The sequence below is a fragment of the Muntiacus reevesi genome, chromosome 16, assembly GCF_963930625.1.
Source record: "Muntiacus reevesi chromosome 16, mMunRee1.1, whole genome shotgun sequence".
NCBI lineage: Eukaryota > Metazoa > Chordata > Mammalia > Artiodactyla > Cervidae > Muntiacus > Muntiacus reevesi.
In genome coordinates, this window is record NC_089264.1 from 13,787,590 (window position 1) to 13,803,916 (window position 16,327).

Consider the following 16,327-nt stretch of genomic DNA (forward strand, 5'->3'; position numbering starts at 1 on the left):
TTTTAGAGAGCTCATCTTCTTAATTTTTTTATTAACTTATTTATTTTTGGTTGCACTGGGTCTTTCTTGCTGCCTGTGGATTTTTCTCTAGGTGCAGTGAGTGGAGACGACTCTTGGTTGCAGTGCATGAGCTTCTCATCGCAGTTTCTTCTCTGCTTACAGAGCACAGGCTCTCTAGGCACGCGGGCTTCAGTAGCTGCAGGGCGTGACTCAGTAGTTGTGGTGAACAGGCTTAGTCGCTCCATGGCATGGGATATCTTCCCAGACCTGGGATCACATGTATTGATGTTATCATTGGCATCACATTGGCAGGTGAATTCTTACCCATGGTAACTCAAAGGAAGTCCAGATCTCATCTTTTTAACTTAAAAAGTCTTTCTGGTGTTATTCTTTTACTATGTGTAATTAAGTCTATACCTTAAGAATCCATTCATATGTAAAACTGTCTTATGCTAAAGACTTTTTAGAATGTTAGGACCAGATTGTATAACTCTGACAGCCGGAATTGCAACTACAGTTAAAAATACATATAAGTGCACAGAAGAGTCAGGGGCAAGATTAGAATCAGGGTCAGAAAAAGTGAATCAAAAATGCTAAAAATTCATAGGTAATAAAAACTAGAGCAGTAGAGGAAGAGGTTTTAAAATTTATGGGTTAAATAACTGATAATAAAGCTTATGGATCAAAAGTACTAAAGGCACATACAAAACAATTGCTAGGCTATCCCAGAGCTTAAAAACATACAAATAAATAACAAATAAACGTGTTAGAATATTTGACTGTAAAGGGCATTTCATTTCACTCAGTTTGTCACTTCAGACAATTTATTTGTCACTTCCCTGATAGCTCCTGCCTGCAATACGGGAGACGTGGTTTCGATCCCTGGGTTGGGAAGATCCCCTGGCGAAGGGAAAGGCTACCCGCTCCAGTATTCTGGCCTGGAGAATTCCATGCACAGTCCATGGGGTCGCAAAGAGTCGGACACGACTGAGCAACTTTCCCTTTTACTTTTCAGTTTGTGTGAATCTAATTATCTTCCCTGGTGGCTCAGAGGGTAAAGCGTCTGCCTGCAATACGGGAGATCTGGGCTCAATCCCTGGGTTGGGACGATCTCCTGGAGAAGGAAATGGCAACCTACTCCAGTATTCTTGCCTGGAAAATCCCATGGATGGAGGAGCATGGTGGGTACAGTCCATGGGGTCGCAAAGAGTCGGACATGACTGAGCTACTTCACTTTCAATGATTACATGTATTGAGAATGTGATTAGACTAAGGCTAGTGTCAGGTATTAAATGTTATGCTAAAACAAGACTCTTATTCCCAACCTGGAGTGGGTGAAGATTTTCCAGGGCCTGTAATAACCAAAGAATTTTACTATATTTTTAACCAAACTAGAATTTTTTAGGAGATTATATAACTTTAATTATCTAAATCTCACAATGCAAGTGTTATCACATATATTTTTACTTAATCCTCACAATTATTTGAGGAATTTTTATTAATTTCTTTATTTTTTAGATGAAAATATTGAAACACAGAAGTCATTTAGTAGTAGGGTTATCTCAAATGTCAGTTTCTGATGCTTCTCTTATTCTACCATGTATATTTTACTATATCTATATTTTACTTAAGAATTATCTCATAAGTGAAAAATGCCTTATGTTAAGGACTTTTTGATATAACTACATATTCTTGGATATTTTCCAAGACTTGTCTGTTTCATATTGGTTTTCTGAACAGCTAACTTGAATGTTGTATTTGCAGAAAAAAGAGTTGCCATGCTTTTTCTTAAATAATATCATTGTCAAAGTTATACTTAAATACTCCTTAGATTTCTGTTTCAAATGACAAATATCCATGCCTAGTATCTCAATAAAAAGGAAAGTTATAAAATGATTAAAAACAAAAGCATTTCATATATAGTGTTGTGTGTGTAATACATAGAATTGCTATCAAAAAGTAATAAATTATACATCTAAAGCTTTATGCACTACATTTATTACATAAATAAACTTCAAAATATTTTAAGAAAATAATCATATCTATTGGTCACCAGGTTAGTAAAATAAATGCTGTTCAATTTAACAAATTGTTAATAGATTACTGTGGTAGCAGACTGTTATTTACTTAACATCTTTAATGTTAAAAATGGACAGTCTTTCCAAATGTTAAACAATATTTTAATGTACCTTTAATTATGTTTTTGTTTGTGTTGCTTCTAGAAATTTAGGTAAGCACTAGCTACATTTTTTTTTTATGATTTGTCATTCACTTATTCTAAAAACGTAAAAGAAAAAAAAAGGAAGAAAGAAAAGGCAAGGTAAAAGTTAGGCTCAGGATATTGGGGCAATGTTTAAAAGCCCACACATGAAGCAACTTGTTGTTGGTTCAAATAATAGGCAAGTAAATGACTAGCAGTTTGGGACCTTTTATGGCAGAACAATGCGTGGATGAGCTGAGGGAATTAGTCTCTGAAAGCACACTGGCCCCATTACTAGTAATTATAGTTAATCAGCAACAATTGTCTTGACCAAGATACAGATCACCACTGAGCACTAACTGAACAGGACTAATGAGGGTAATGGAGGATGAAGAGAGCATGACTGAATTCAGCAAGGCATTAAATAACCAGAGCAGAGGGTGCCTTTGCAGGCTCAGCTCACTCTCCGCCTGCTGTTTTAGACCAGAAGGCACTGCCTTTCTCAGATCAGGGACCACGGCTGTAATTCTCGGCATGGACATAGAAGAGTGGTTAATGTTTAGCACAATGAGTGATATTTATTTACAAGCCCCACACTGCATTAGTGTGGTGGCACAATCTTTTAATCCTTGCTACTCAGAATGTGGTTTAAAGACCAACTGAATTGGTATCCTCTGGAAGTTATGTAGACTCTCAAGCTCCATCACAGACCTGCTGAACCAGAAATGCTGGTGCTCAAACCAAAAGATGGCTTAGACTTCATTGCTTTGTTGTCTCATCTTAGCTACCCAGGTACAGTTTCATACACAAAGACAAATACTAGTAATTTGCACTCCAGTCTATCATAAAAGAAATGTATTTGAGAAGAAAAAGTCATTTTTCCCAGGGTTTCTTTAATTCAAGACAGCATTAACACTTACAAAAGGGGAGGTGAAAGTCTCTCTGAGAAGAAAGAGCCTGTGTAAACAGTGGATACATGACGTCTTCCACTAAATTAAAAGCACTTTGTTTTTGTTGCAGTACTCTCTTCCAAGAAGTCAATGAACTTCACTCAGATAATAATTCATTTTTACAGTTGCAGTGGGTAACCAGTGTTATTATTCCTCTTTCATTCAATGTGAAAAGACCATCTGAATCCTGAAAACTTAGGTGATTTGGGCAACTCTTTCAGTGAAAGTTTTGAGAACAAAAATAAAAATAGTTAATTTCTAGAATGGATAAACCACAGGTCCTAATGTATAGTACACGGATTGAATATCCTGAGATAAACTCTAATGGAAAAGAATATAAAAAATGTATATATGTGTATAATTGAGTCACTTTGCTATACAGCTGAGATTGGTACAACACTGTAAATCAGCTATACTTCAAGTATTTTATTTCTGGTCATTCTATTCAATGCACTATGTTTTGTGAATGTCAAAGTCTGTTGTAATATATTAGATAGTAACCTTCACTGGATGAATTTAATATCAGATCGTTAAATTGCATATATTTTAGCGTTAGCCTTATGACTCGCAGGTATTTAAATTGTACATTTAAAGTAGTTTTGATGTGTGTTCTTAAGGACTCCAAAGATATTTATGTAGTTATTCAGATAGTTGCAAATACAAAAGGAAGGGAGAAGGTGAACTCACATGTATTAAGACTTGGCTATGATCTAATTACTTTACAGTTGTTATCTCATTTATTTCTGACAGCAACACTGTGAAGAACATATTATTATCCTTGCATTTTCCACGTGGAAACTGAGGCTAAGAAAGACTAAAGTAAGTAATTTACCTAATGCATTAAGTAGAGGAGGCTGAATGCAAATCATGTCTGCTTGGCAGGAAAATGATTCCCCTGTTTACCACACCAAGTTTACTTACTCATCTTGCTTGATGAAGATTTCTGTACACATTGCATATGTCTGGTTATTTGTTATCCAAGGAGAACTGAACAGAGTACTAGAAGACTTTATTACAAACAGAATAATCCCTGCTCCATTCCTTCTATACTCTTCTTTCCTTCTGCCATGGACAAATATTTTAAATCTGCTTCTTCTTGTTTTATATCTGTATCCGTATAATATTATTACCCATTACTTAATAAATCAATTTTAGACATGACCTATTGACTTAACATTTTGGTAGTCTAAGACTTGGCCCTTTTTGTATTTTCCTCTTTTCTCTAACATCTTCCCCCCTGTGGTTAATAATCACTTTGTTTAATGTGTTAGGTTTCTATGAACACTCCATGCTCTTGAAAAGCTTGATCTTTTTCTCTGAAGTTCTGGGGCAGAGTTCATAATTCCAGGGCCCCTCATTCCTCTTTCTAGTGCTGGATTCCTTGCTTTCTGGATCTGATGTTTCTCTCTTTCTTGGCTGACACATCATAATGCTAACATACACCAGATAGTAGTTCCCAAGAAATAACATTTTGGAGGTGCATGTTCTGAATCTGTCCCTGTCTGAAAATGTCAACATTCAGTTGACAACCCAGATGGTATTCTAGTTATACTTTACTGTATAACACAATGTCTTGAAATCTACTGGCACAACACAATGACCATTTTATTATGTTTACAAATTTTGTGAGTTAGTAGTTTGGACAGGGCACAGAAAATATGGTGTGTCTCAGCTCCACAATGTCTAGGACTTGACCTGGGAAGACTTAAACAGCTGGGAAAGAGTCAGATGGCCATGCTGTGATCATTTGGGGCTGCATTATTCACGGAACTGGTACTAGGTTGAGTTCAACTGAGAATACAGACTGGTGTGCCTACATGCAACCTCTCCATGAACGTCTTCTTGGCTTCCTCATAGCATTAGCATACTCAAGGTCTTAAAAATCATGTTTTGAATTCAGCACAGCAGATACAAAATTTTAGGTTTAAAAATAATTTTTTTCCCTTTGGAACTGGAAGCCATTCAGTGCAAATATCTAATTTTCTTTTTAATTGGAGGATAATTGCTTTACAGTATTATGATGGTTTTTGCCATGCATCAATATGAATCAGCCATAGGTATACAGGTGTCCCCTCCATCTTGAAACATGATTTTCAGTTCTTTTCTTTTTTACATTTTCTTGTGTAACTTTTGCATTTTGATTTTCATTTTTCCTAATTTCTGAAATTTCTATTGGTTAGTATAATGGCTTTTTTGACTTGATCAATTCTTCTATCTTTCCCCTCCAACCCTCTATCTTTTTATTTTGCTTAACTCCCTAGAGTTTCTTTATCTTATAACTTCAAAATTCTATTAAGTTAAAAATTGTAATTACTACAAAATATTGTCTCTATTCTCTGTCTTGTGCAATACATTCATGAGCCTATCTTACAGCCAGTAGTTTATGCCTCCCACTCCCCTACCCCTAATTTCTATTTTAGATATGTAGAAGCTCACTTTGTTCTCTGACTTTGTTCCCAACATCCTATTTCTAGGTCACAGATGCAGTATTGTTTCTTACTTATCTGACAATATTAACTATGATGATGATTTTTTTTTTTTTTGCCACTTGCATTGTCTTTATTTCATGTAAAATTGTTTTTGCTTTTCATTTCCGTTTGTTTTAGTCTTTGTGTTTGACCCTGGAGGATTTCCTTAAAATCCTGACAATCCTTTACCTTTGAGGGGATGACCTTAAAAGATGATGAAAATAATTGGTGCACGTCTGTGGTGGTAGTGGTGGCAGTGAGCACTTAATTCTAAAGGCATTCTAGAAGAGATTCTAGAATTTTCACAAAATGAGGCCAAATATTAGTATTCATCTAGGTTTTGGGTTTTTTTCTTTCTTATTTTGTTCATCTAGTGAAGAATCCAGCACTCTCTTGTATGAGAGTTATATGCTTGACATCAGTGTTCTGGGAGTAGCAGGACGTGAGGAAGCTAAGAAACTTCATTGCTCATCTGCAGATTTTATTTAATCTCATTGTTTTTGTTCTGATTGATTGATTTTATTCTGGCACCTGACTCCTCCCCTCCACTGTCCCCTGTATGTCACTAGTTCAATTTTTCCAGCAAGTAAGGTCATGGTATTTTCCAAGGTGTGGAACATTAATAACAGTGGGGACTGAGATCTGCAATCTAACTTTCCCTCCTCTTTTGAACTCCTAGCTAACTCTTGCCTTTTACTTTGTTTAGTTCCTTCAAGAACTAAGCCTTAGTTCAAAGTAGATTGGCTCGACTTCTCCTTATTATTCCCATCTATTTAAATCGCAGCTTTGTCTACTCTGCTTTTGTAAATTACCTCTCCTACGTCTACTTTTCAGCTTCAGAATAATGAATTGAGTATTTATCTGCCTATATTCCATGGGGACGTGAATAATCAGACACGACTAAGTGAGCACATGGCTCAGGTAAGGGTTTCCCATGTGGCTCAGTAGTAAAGATTCAGCCTGCAATGTACGAGTTATGGGTTTGATCCCTGGGTCGGGAAGATCCCCTGGGCTAGAAGCAGCAGCCCACTCCAATATTCTTGCCTGGGAAATCCCATGGACAGAGGATCCTGGTGGGATACAGTCCATGGGGTCTCAAAGAGTCAGATAAAACTGAGCAAGGGGCACACAGCTGCCTATAGTCATCTTTGTCCTTTTGGTTTATCTTTTCCTTTTCACTTGCTGTTATTTCAATATATTTTTTGGTGTCAGTAGAAGATGAACACAATTTAGTTCTTTGGGGCAGTCTAAGTATTATAATAAACAAATTCTAAATTTCATAGGCTTAACTCAATAGAGTTTCATTCCTACCTACCTCATTGTCTAAAGGGTGAGGGGAGAAGTTTGCAAGGGTTTACTTCCCACCATGTGGTAAGCTGGAAATCCATCCACCTTTCAACTCACTGTACAATAATCCCCTCCCTAGGACCTCAGCAGACTCTTGGACCCTCTGCATATTAGGGAAAGAGAGTCCATACAGGATAGTATGGGGTAATTTCAGGCTGCGAATTTACATACATTTGTCCATGTGACTATGACTAAATTCAGTTGAAGCCTGGAAGTGTAGATGAAATGTTAAGAGAAAAGTGGAAAATACAAAAAGGGATAAGTCTTAGATTATCTTGGACTGTCTTTCTTCTATTATATATTCTTGCCTCCTTTGTCATAGAGTAATTGACTATAGGTGCATGGTTTTATTTCTGAACTCTCTATTCTATTCCATTGATCTATGTATCTGTTCTTGTGCCAGTATCATGATGTTTTAATTATCATGGCTTTGTAGTATAGTCTGAAGTTAGAGTGTGATATTCCAGCTTTGTTCTTTTTTTTCTGTAAGACTGATTTAGCAATTTGGTGTCTTTTTTTGGCTCCATATAGATTTTAGGATGATTTATTATAGTTTTGTGAAAAGAATCTCATTGGTATTTTGATAGAGATTGCACTAAATTTGTAGATTGCTTTGTGTAGTATTAACATTTTAGGAATATTAATTCTTCCATTCCAAGATCAAGGGGTATCTTTCCACTTCTTTGTATCATCTTAAATTTTTTCATCATTTATCTTCTTGTTTAACTTTATTCCTAGATATTTTATTCTTTCTGATAGTTCATTCAGTTCAGTTCAGTTCAGTTGCTCAGTCGTTTCTGACTCTTTTCCACCCAATGAATCTCAGCATGCCAGGCCTACCTGTCCATCATAAACTCTGGAGTTTACTCAAACTCATGCCCATCGAGTCGGTGATGCCATCCAACCATCTCATCCTCTGTCATCCCCTTCTCCTCCTGCCCCCAATCCCTCCCAGCATCATGGTCTTTTCCAACGAGTCAACTCTTCGCATGAGATGGCCAAAGTATTGGAGTTCAGCTTCAGCATCAGTCCTTCTAATGAACACCCAGGACTGATCTGCTTTAGGATAGACTGGTTGGATCTCCTTGCAGTCCAAGGGACTCTCAAGAGTCTTCTCCAACACCACAGTTCAAAAGCATCGATTTTTCAGCGCTCAACTTTGTTGATAGTCCAACTCTCACACCCATACATGACCACTGGAAAAACCATAGCCTTAACCAGATGGACCTTTGTTGGCAAAGTAATGTCTCTGCTCTTTAATATGCTATCTAGGTTGGTCATAACTTTCCTTCCAAGGAGTAAGCATCTTTTAATTTCATGGTTGCAATCACCATCTGCAGTGATTTTGGAGCTCCCCCAAAAAAGTCTGACAGTGTTTCCACTGCCTCCCTATCTATTTCCCATGAAGTGATGGAATCAGATGCCATGATCTTAGTTTTCTGAATGTTGAGCTTTAAGCCAACTTTTTCACTCTCCTCTTTCACTTTCATCAAGAGGCTTTTTAGTTCATCTTCACTTTCTGCCATAAGGGTGGTGTCATCTGCATATCTGAGGTTATTGATATTTCTCCTGGCAATCTTGATTCCAGCTTGTGCTTCTTCCAACCCAACATTTTTCATGATGTACTCTGCATATAAGTTAAATAAGCAGGCTGACAATATACAGCCTTGATGGACTCCTTTTCCTATTTGGAACTAGTCTGTTGTTCCATGTCCAGTTCAAACTATTGCTTCCTGACCTGCATACAGGTTTCTCAAGAGGCAGGTCAGGTGGTCTGGTATTCCCATCTCTTTCAGAATTTTCCACAAGTAGTATATAGAAAAGTTGCAAATTTCTGTGTATTAATCTTGTATCCTTAAAGTTTCATATATTAGGTATCTGGGAACAGGACTATGTAATGAATGACTTTAAGTCTGTGTGGATAGCTGCCATTAGTGATATGAAGAACTGAAAGAGAAGTTGTTTGGGAGAATGAATTATAGATACTTAGTAAAAGAAATCAAACACAAAATTTCTAATGCTTAGTCCCTTCAGGGAATATTTATTCCATAAACTCCACTACAGAAAAAACCTTGTGGTTGGTGTTGTGGCTGATGAAAATACATTCAACACATATAGCTATTCAGTAGGATCACTGCGCAATGTAGTTTTTCATTATTTTGGACTAATATATATCAAAGTACCAAGCCCATTTCTAAAATATCCTATCCAGGACTCAGGTTTCTTAGTTCCTCTCATTTGTAAAATAAAATGATTATGCACAAAATATAGTCAATGAACCATTAGCATCTGTGTTACCTGGGAACGTGTTAAAAGTGCAGAATCTTGAGCTCCAATCAGACCCACTGAATCAGAATCCACATTTTTGTCAGTTGTCCAGATAATTAGTCCTACCCATCAGCAGAAAACTGAATTAAAGTATTACTGAGCATGGCCACTAATGCAAGACCCAGTTTTCCCCACAAACAGTCCCTCCCATCAGGAAGCTTGCACAAGCCTCTTATTCTCATCCATCGGAGGGCAGACAGAATGAAAACCACAGTCACAGAAAACGAACCAAAATGATCACATGGGCCACAGCCTTGTGTAACTCAATGAAACTAGGAGCCATGCTGTACAGGTCCACCCAAGACAGAAGGGTCATGAAGAGAGTTCTGACAAAACATGGTCGGTCACTGTATAAAGGAATGACAAACCACTTCAGCATTCTTGCCTTGGGAACCCCATGAACAGTATAAAAAGGCAAAAGATAGGACACTGAAAGATGAACGCCCAGGTCAGTAGGTGTCCAATATGCCACTGGGAAAAGCGGAGAGCGCTCCAGAAATACGAAGAGGCAGAGCCAAAGCAGAAATGACACCCGGTTGTGGATGTGACTGGTGATGGAAGTAAAATCTAATAAAATTGGAAAGAATAATATTAAATAAGAACGTGGAATGTTCTGTCCATGAATTGAGGTGGACTGGAAGTGGTCAAAGAGGAAATAGCAAGAGTGACACCAACATTTTAGGAATCAGTGAACTAAAATCTATGGGAATAGGTGAATTTAATTTAGATGAACATTATATCTACTACTGTGGGCAAGAATACCTTAGAAGAAATGCAGTAGCCCTCTTGTCAACAAGAGTCTGAAATGCAGTACTTGGTTGCAGTCTCAAAAACGATTATCTCAGCTCAATTCCAAGGCACGCCATACAACATCACAATACTCCAACTCTACGCCCCAACCACTAATACTGAAGAAGCTGAAGTTGAACAATTTTAGGAAGACCTACAACCCTCTAGAAATAACACTAAAAAGATGTCCCTTTCATCATAGGGGATTGGAATGCAAAAGTAAGACGTCAGGAGGTACTTGGATTAACAGGCAAATTTGGCATTTCAGTACAAAATGAAGCAGGGAAAAGGCTAACAGTATTTTGCCAAGAGAATACACTAGTCATGGCAAAAACCCTCTTCCAAAAACACAAGAGATGACTCTACGTATGGATATCACTAGACTGTCAATACCAAAATCAGATTGATTATATTCTTTGCAGCCAAAGATGGAGAAGCTCTATACAGTCAGTGAAAACAAGACCAGGAGCTGACTGTGGCTCAGATCATGAATTCCTTATTGCCAAATTCAGACTTAAGTTGAGGAAAGTAGGGAAAACCACTAGGCCATTCAGGTATGACCTCAATTAAATCCCTTATGATTATACAGTGAAAGTGGCAAATAGATTCAAGGGATTAGATCTGATAGAGTGTCTGAAGAATTATGGATGGAGGTTTGTAACATTGCACAGCAGGCAGTGACCAAAACCATCCTCAAGAAAAAGAAATGCAAGAAGGCAAAATGGTTGTCTGAGGAGGCCTTACAAATAGCTGAGAAAAGAAGAGAAGTGAAAGGCAAAGGAGAAAGGGATAGATAATCCATCTGAATGCAGAGTTCCAAAGAAGAGCAAGGAGAGATAGGAATGCCTTAAGTGAACAATGCAAAGATATAGAGGACAGCAATAGAATTGGGAAGACTAGAGATCTCTTGAAGAAAATTAGAGATACCAAGGGAACATTTCATGCAAAGATGGACACAATAAAGGACAGAAATGGTATGGACCTAACAGAAGCAGAAGATATTAAGAAGAGGTGGCAAGAATACACAGAAGAACTGTACAAAAAAGATCTTTATGACCCAGATAACCACAATGGTGTGATCACTCACCTAGAGCCAGGCATCCTGGAATGTGAAGTCAAGTGAGCCTTAGGAAGCATCACTACAAACAAAGTTAGTGGAGGTGATGGAATTCCAGTTGAGCTATTTCAAATCCTAAAAGATGATGCTGTGAAAGTGCTGCACGCAATATGCCAGCAAATTTGGAAAACTCTGCAGTGGCCACAGGACTGGAAAAGTCAGTTTTCATTCCAATCCCAAAGAAAGGCAATGACAAAGAATGCTCAAACAACTGCATGATTGCACTCATTTCACATGATAGTAAAGTAATGCTCAAAATTATCCAAGCCAGGCTTCAAGAGTACATGAACCATGAACTTCCAGATGTTCAAGCTGGTTTTAGAAAAGACAGAAGAATCAGAGATCAAATTGCCGACATCCAGTGGATCCTTGATAAAGCAAGAGAGTTCCAGAAAAACATCTACTTCTACTTTATTGACTAAACTAAAGCCTTTGACTATGTGTATCACAATAAACTGTGGCAAATTCTTAAACAGATGGGAATACCAGACCACCTCATCTGCCCCCTGAGAAATCTGTATGCAGTTAGAACCAGACATGGAACAACAGACTGGTTTCAAATCAGGAAACGAGTATGTTAAGGCTGTATACTATCACCCTGCTTATTTAACTTATATGCAGAGCACACCATGCAAAATGCTGGGCTGAATGAAGCACAAGCTGGAGTCAAGATTGCAGGGAGAAATATCCATAACTTCAGATACACAGATGACACCACCCTTATGGCAAAAAGCAAAGAACTAAAGAGCCTCTTGATGAAAGTGAAAGAGGAGAGTGAAAAAGCTGCCTTAAAACTCAACATTCAGAACTAACACCATGATATGCAGTCTCATCACTTCATGTCAAATAGATAGGAAAACAATGGAAACAGTGAGAGACTTTATTTTTGGGGGCTCCAAAATCACTGCAGATGGTGACTGCAGCCATGAAATTAATACACAGAAAAACCATGTAAAAAAAGATCTTAATGAGCCAGATAACTGCAGTGGTGAGGTCGCTCACCTAGAGCCAGATATCCTGTACTGTGAACTCAAGTGGTCCTTAGAAAGCATCACTATGAACAAAGCTGGTGGAGATCATGGAATTCCAGCTGAGCTATTTCAAATTCTAAAAGATGATGTTGTTAAAGTTCTACACTCAATATACCAGTAAATTTGGAAAACTCTGCAGTGGACACAGGACTGGAGAAGGTCAGTTTTCATGCCAATCCCAAAGAACGGCAATGCTAGAGAATGTTTAATTAAAGCACAATCGTGCTTATTTCACATGCTAGTAGGACAATGCTCAAAATTCTTCAGGCGAGGCTTCAAAAGTACATGAACTGAAAGCTTTCAGATGTAACAGCTGGGTTTCTAAAAGGTAGAGGAACCAGAGATCAAATTGCCAACATCCATAAGATCAGAGAAAAAAAGGAAGGGAATTCCAGAAAAACATCTGCCAGCTCATTGGAAAGACCCTGATGCTGGGAATTCTTGAGGGCAGGAAGAGAAGTGGGAGACAGGGGATGAGATGGTTGGATGGTATCATTGGCCCAATGGATGTGAGTGTGAGCAAACTCAGGGAGATAGTTAAGGACAGGGACGCCTGGTGTGCTGCAGTCCATGAAATCACAAAGAGTTGGACACAATTGAGCGACTGAATAACAAAACAGGTGATTAGTATGACATTACATTTTGAAAACTGCTATGTTAGATGATCTTTCACCTCCCAGACTCTGTATTTATAGAGCTGAGTCACCTCCTTTCCTCATGGGAAACCCAGGTATGGGTTTCGATCACCTCTGCCAATACATGTTAGTATAGAGTCTGGAGAACTGGTGGTATAATTAAAAAATCAACTGTGAAAACCAGTCAGAATATATGTAGGACAACTTGCATTATCTAGATAGGAAACAGAGGTGCTATATTTTATCTCTTACATGGTTAAAGCTTGCTTATAGGAAAAACACATATTCTAGAAGTAGTCTGTAGGGACTTACTTAGGCTTCATATTTTCATTCATCCTTTTTGGGAAAAAACTTTTAATCCTTGATAAATTGGAACTATAATCAATTTTATGACTGATAAACCAGCGTAGGTACTAGGATAGTTGGTAAGTACTATGTTATATAACTAATAATACAAAGTACACAATAATGAGATACCATAATAATTATTATTATTTATAATTATGCAGTTGTGACAATTATATTTACATATAAAAGTTGATTCACCTGTGGTTTTTGACAATAAAACTAAAAATACAGATTAAAGAGAGCATTATGAAGTCCGTGGAGTGTTAAAAATCAGAATTGTGTCATTGAATTGATGGTTTCCTTTATCAACAGTTTATTGTATAACTTTAATGGAATTTATCAAATGGGTAAATATGATCATGTTTTAAACTTACAATAATAAAACAATTCTATTTTCAAGCACATACAGATTAAATATTTAACATATTTACATTTAATTATATGTACTAAGAAACTGATAAAAATCAAAATTTAAAAATCATATAATCAGGCAATTATAAACAGTGCTGCGATGAACATTGGGGTGCACGTGTCTCTTTCAGATCTAGTTTCCTCAGTGTGTATGCCCAGGAGTGGGATTGCTGGGTCATATGGCAGTTCTATTTCCAGTTTTTGAAGGAATCTCCACACTGTTCTCCATAGTGGCTGTACTAGTTTGCATTCCCACCAATAGTGTAAGAGGGTTCCCTTTTCTCCACACCGTCTCCAGCATTTATTGCTTGTAGACTTTTGGATAGCAGCCATCCTGACTGGTGTGTAATGGTACCTCGTTGAGGTTTTGATTTGCATTTCTCTGATAATGAGAAAATCATATAATCAGGAGTAATTATTTCTTATTTAAAATATTGTCAAATTTTAGAAAGACTAATTTGAGTGTTTTGGGTTGTTAAATCACATCTCCTGCTTTGAAAATATTATTCAATTTAGATAAATTTATGCAAGTATTTTAAAAAATATCTACTGTGAAAAGTGAGACTCATAATCCTAAGTCATTTAATACCTGTTACTTAACAGGAAAGAAGAGACTAAGTGGCTAATTTCTACATATTTTCATTTTCCTTTTAATTGAATCTTAGATTTTTTCATAGGCATGAGAGTTGCTTACCCAAATAAATGCTAAATTGCTAAAAATGAAGAGTGTAGTTTTTCCTCTTTTTTTTCTTTTAACAGAGCACAGCATTAATTGAAATATTAATAGAAGAGGTAGCAAATAATGACCATTAACTGACTATACTGTTAAAAAAAAAGGCTTTCTTAATTTTATCTTATTTTTATGTTGGTTATTTGGAGATATTTTGATATTCTGGAATTAAAACACATTTGCATAATTTCTCTTTAGTCTTAAGACCTTGTAAAACTTATTTTTCTATTGCAAATTTTGTGTACGTTATTAAAAAAGGAAAATTTCAAATATGGCATTTTACCTTTTGGTTTAGTTCTGTTCACTCAAAATGGAGACCCAAAGAAAATATTTATAGTTCAGCACTGAATCCAGAAGTTTCTTAGCACAATTTCTGTATAATTATATTTTAAATTATTATTATTCTACTTTTTTTCTCACCAAAGTGAGTGGAGGTACTTTAATCAAGTTTTATGTGTTCTTACATGCCTAATACTTCTCCCCTTTATTAACGTACTAATAAATGCTCTAATCCTTGAAATGGATTGTGGACTCAAGCTGTCTTTGCTTTCACCTAATTTCTCCTTGGCAACCAGAGAGACCAACTTACAAGACTCTGGATAAATTAGGATGCCAGAGTACAGTTAATAATTACTTGTTATCATATTAATATGTCTTTCTCTCGTTCTTTCTTTCCCTCCTAATACCCCGTATGCTGGATCCAATGTTTCTAATTGAAGAGGGAATATACAGTGCAACTTGCCAGGATAATTTTTTTTTAACCTTTGTATATTTAAAAATCGCTTACACATGGTATCTAAAAAAAAAAAAATGATACAAATGGACTTATCTACAAAATAAAAACAGACTCATAGACCTAATGAATTTATGGTTATGATGGAGAAAGAAGAGGGTGGGTGGGAGAGACTGGGAGTTTAGGATTGACATGTACACACTGCTACATTAAAATAGATAACAACAAGGACCTATGATATAGCACAGGGGACTCTTGATCTGTGTTCTGTAGGAATTTGAAAAAGCATAGGAAAGAAAGTAAAATAGTTAATTTAAGATCTTTGTGTACTAAATGCCCTGAGCAACATTTCTGTTGGCTGCTTTTTTTCCCTTGTGTATATGACATAGTATAGGACATTCTTTCATGTTCATTTGCATGGTTTAATTTTTGTTGAAAATGAGATATTTTAGAAAATAAATTGTAACAACTCTGACAAAAGCAATAAAAAAATCTTAATGCCATAAGACATTAAATTAAGTCCTATTATTTTTATCTTCATCATAAGAAAAAAAACTGTGAGTATATGAGGGTAGAAGAAGTGGGTATTTAGGAATGGTGTGATGAAGCTGGGCTTCCCAGGTGGCCCTATGGTAAAGAACCTGCCTGCAAATATGGGAGACATAAGAGTTGTGGGTTCAATCCCTGGGTGAGGAAGATCCCCTGGAAGAGGGCCTGGCAACCCATCCCAGTTTTCTGGCCTAGAGAATACTATGGACAGAGCAGTCTGGCAGGCTACAGTCCATTGGTTTGCAAAGAGTAGGACACAACTGAAGCGACTTAGCACACACACTTGGTGAAGCAACTGGTTGCAAGAGCAAGAATAAAAGAGAAAGCAAATTAGAGTTATGATTTGGAAACTGGATCTAACATTTTAAAGATGAGTGGAATCAATGTGGAGTCAGGATAAGAAAGCCAACTCCCCAGTTGAATAGAATTATTACAGTAGTAACAAATTTTAAGGGAATACATCTTTAATTCTATTTTATTTAAAAAATATTCCTATAAAGTATTAAATATCTTGCATCAAAGATCTCCAAATTATTTAAGAGTAAATTTAATTAAGAATTATGTCCTCACTTGGTATCAGGTTCTAATTCAAGGCTGAAGCTTTTAGAAACATTTAGCTATAACCAAAAGAGTTAGAAATATTCTTGCTCATATATTTCCTGATAGACCCTTATAGTACAAGCTTTCTTTG

General features: G+C 36.7%; 1 long non-coding RNA gene across 1 annotated transcript in view; it reads left to right on the plus strand.

Moving 5' to 3' along the window:
- LOC136148082 (uncharacterized) overlaps nt 1–16,327 on the plus strand; it is a 428,573-nt gene that overhangs the window by 362,425 nt on the left and 49,821 nt on the right. The window contains exon 2 of the long non-coding RNA XR_010659435.1: nt 3,901–3,969. This is a non-coding gene — a long non-coding RNA (uncharacterized lncRNA). The remainder of the gene's footprint in view (nt 1–3,900; nt 3,970–16,327) is intronic.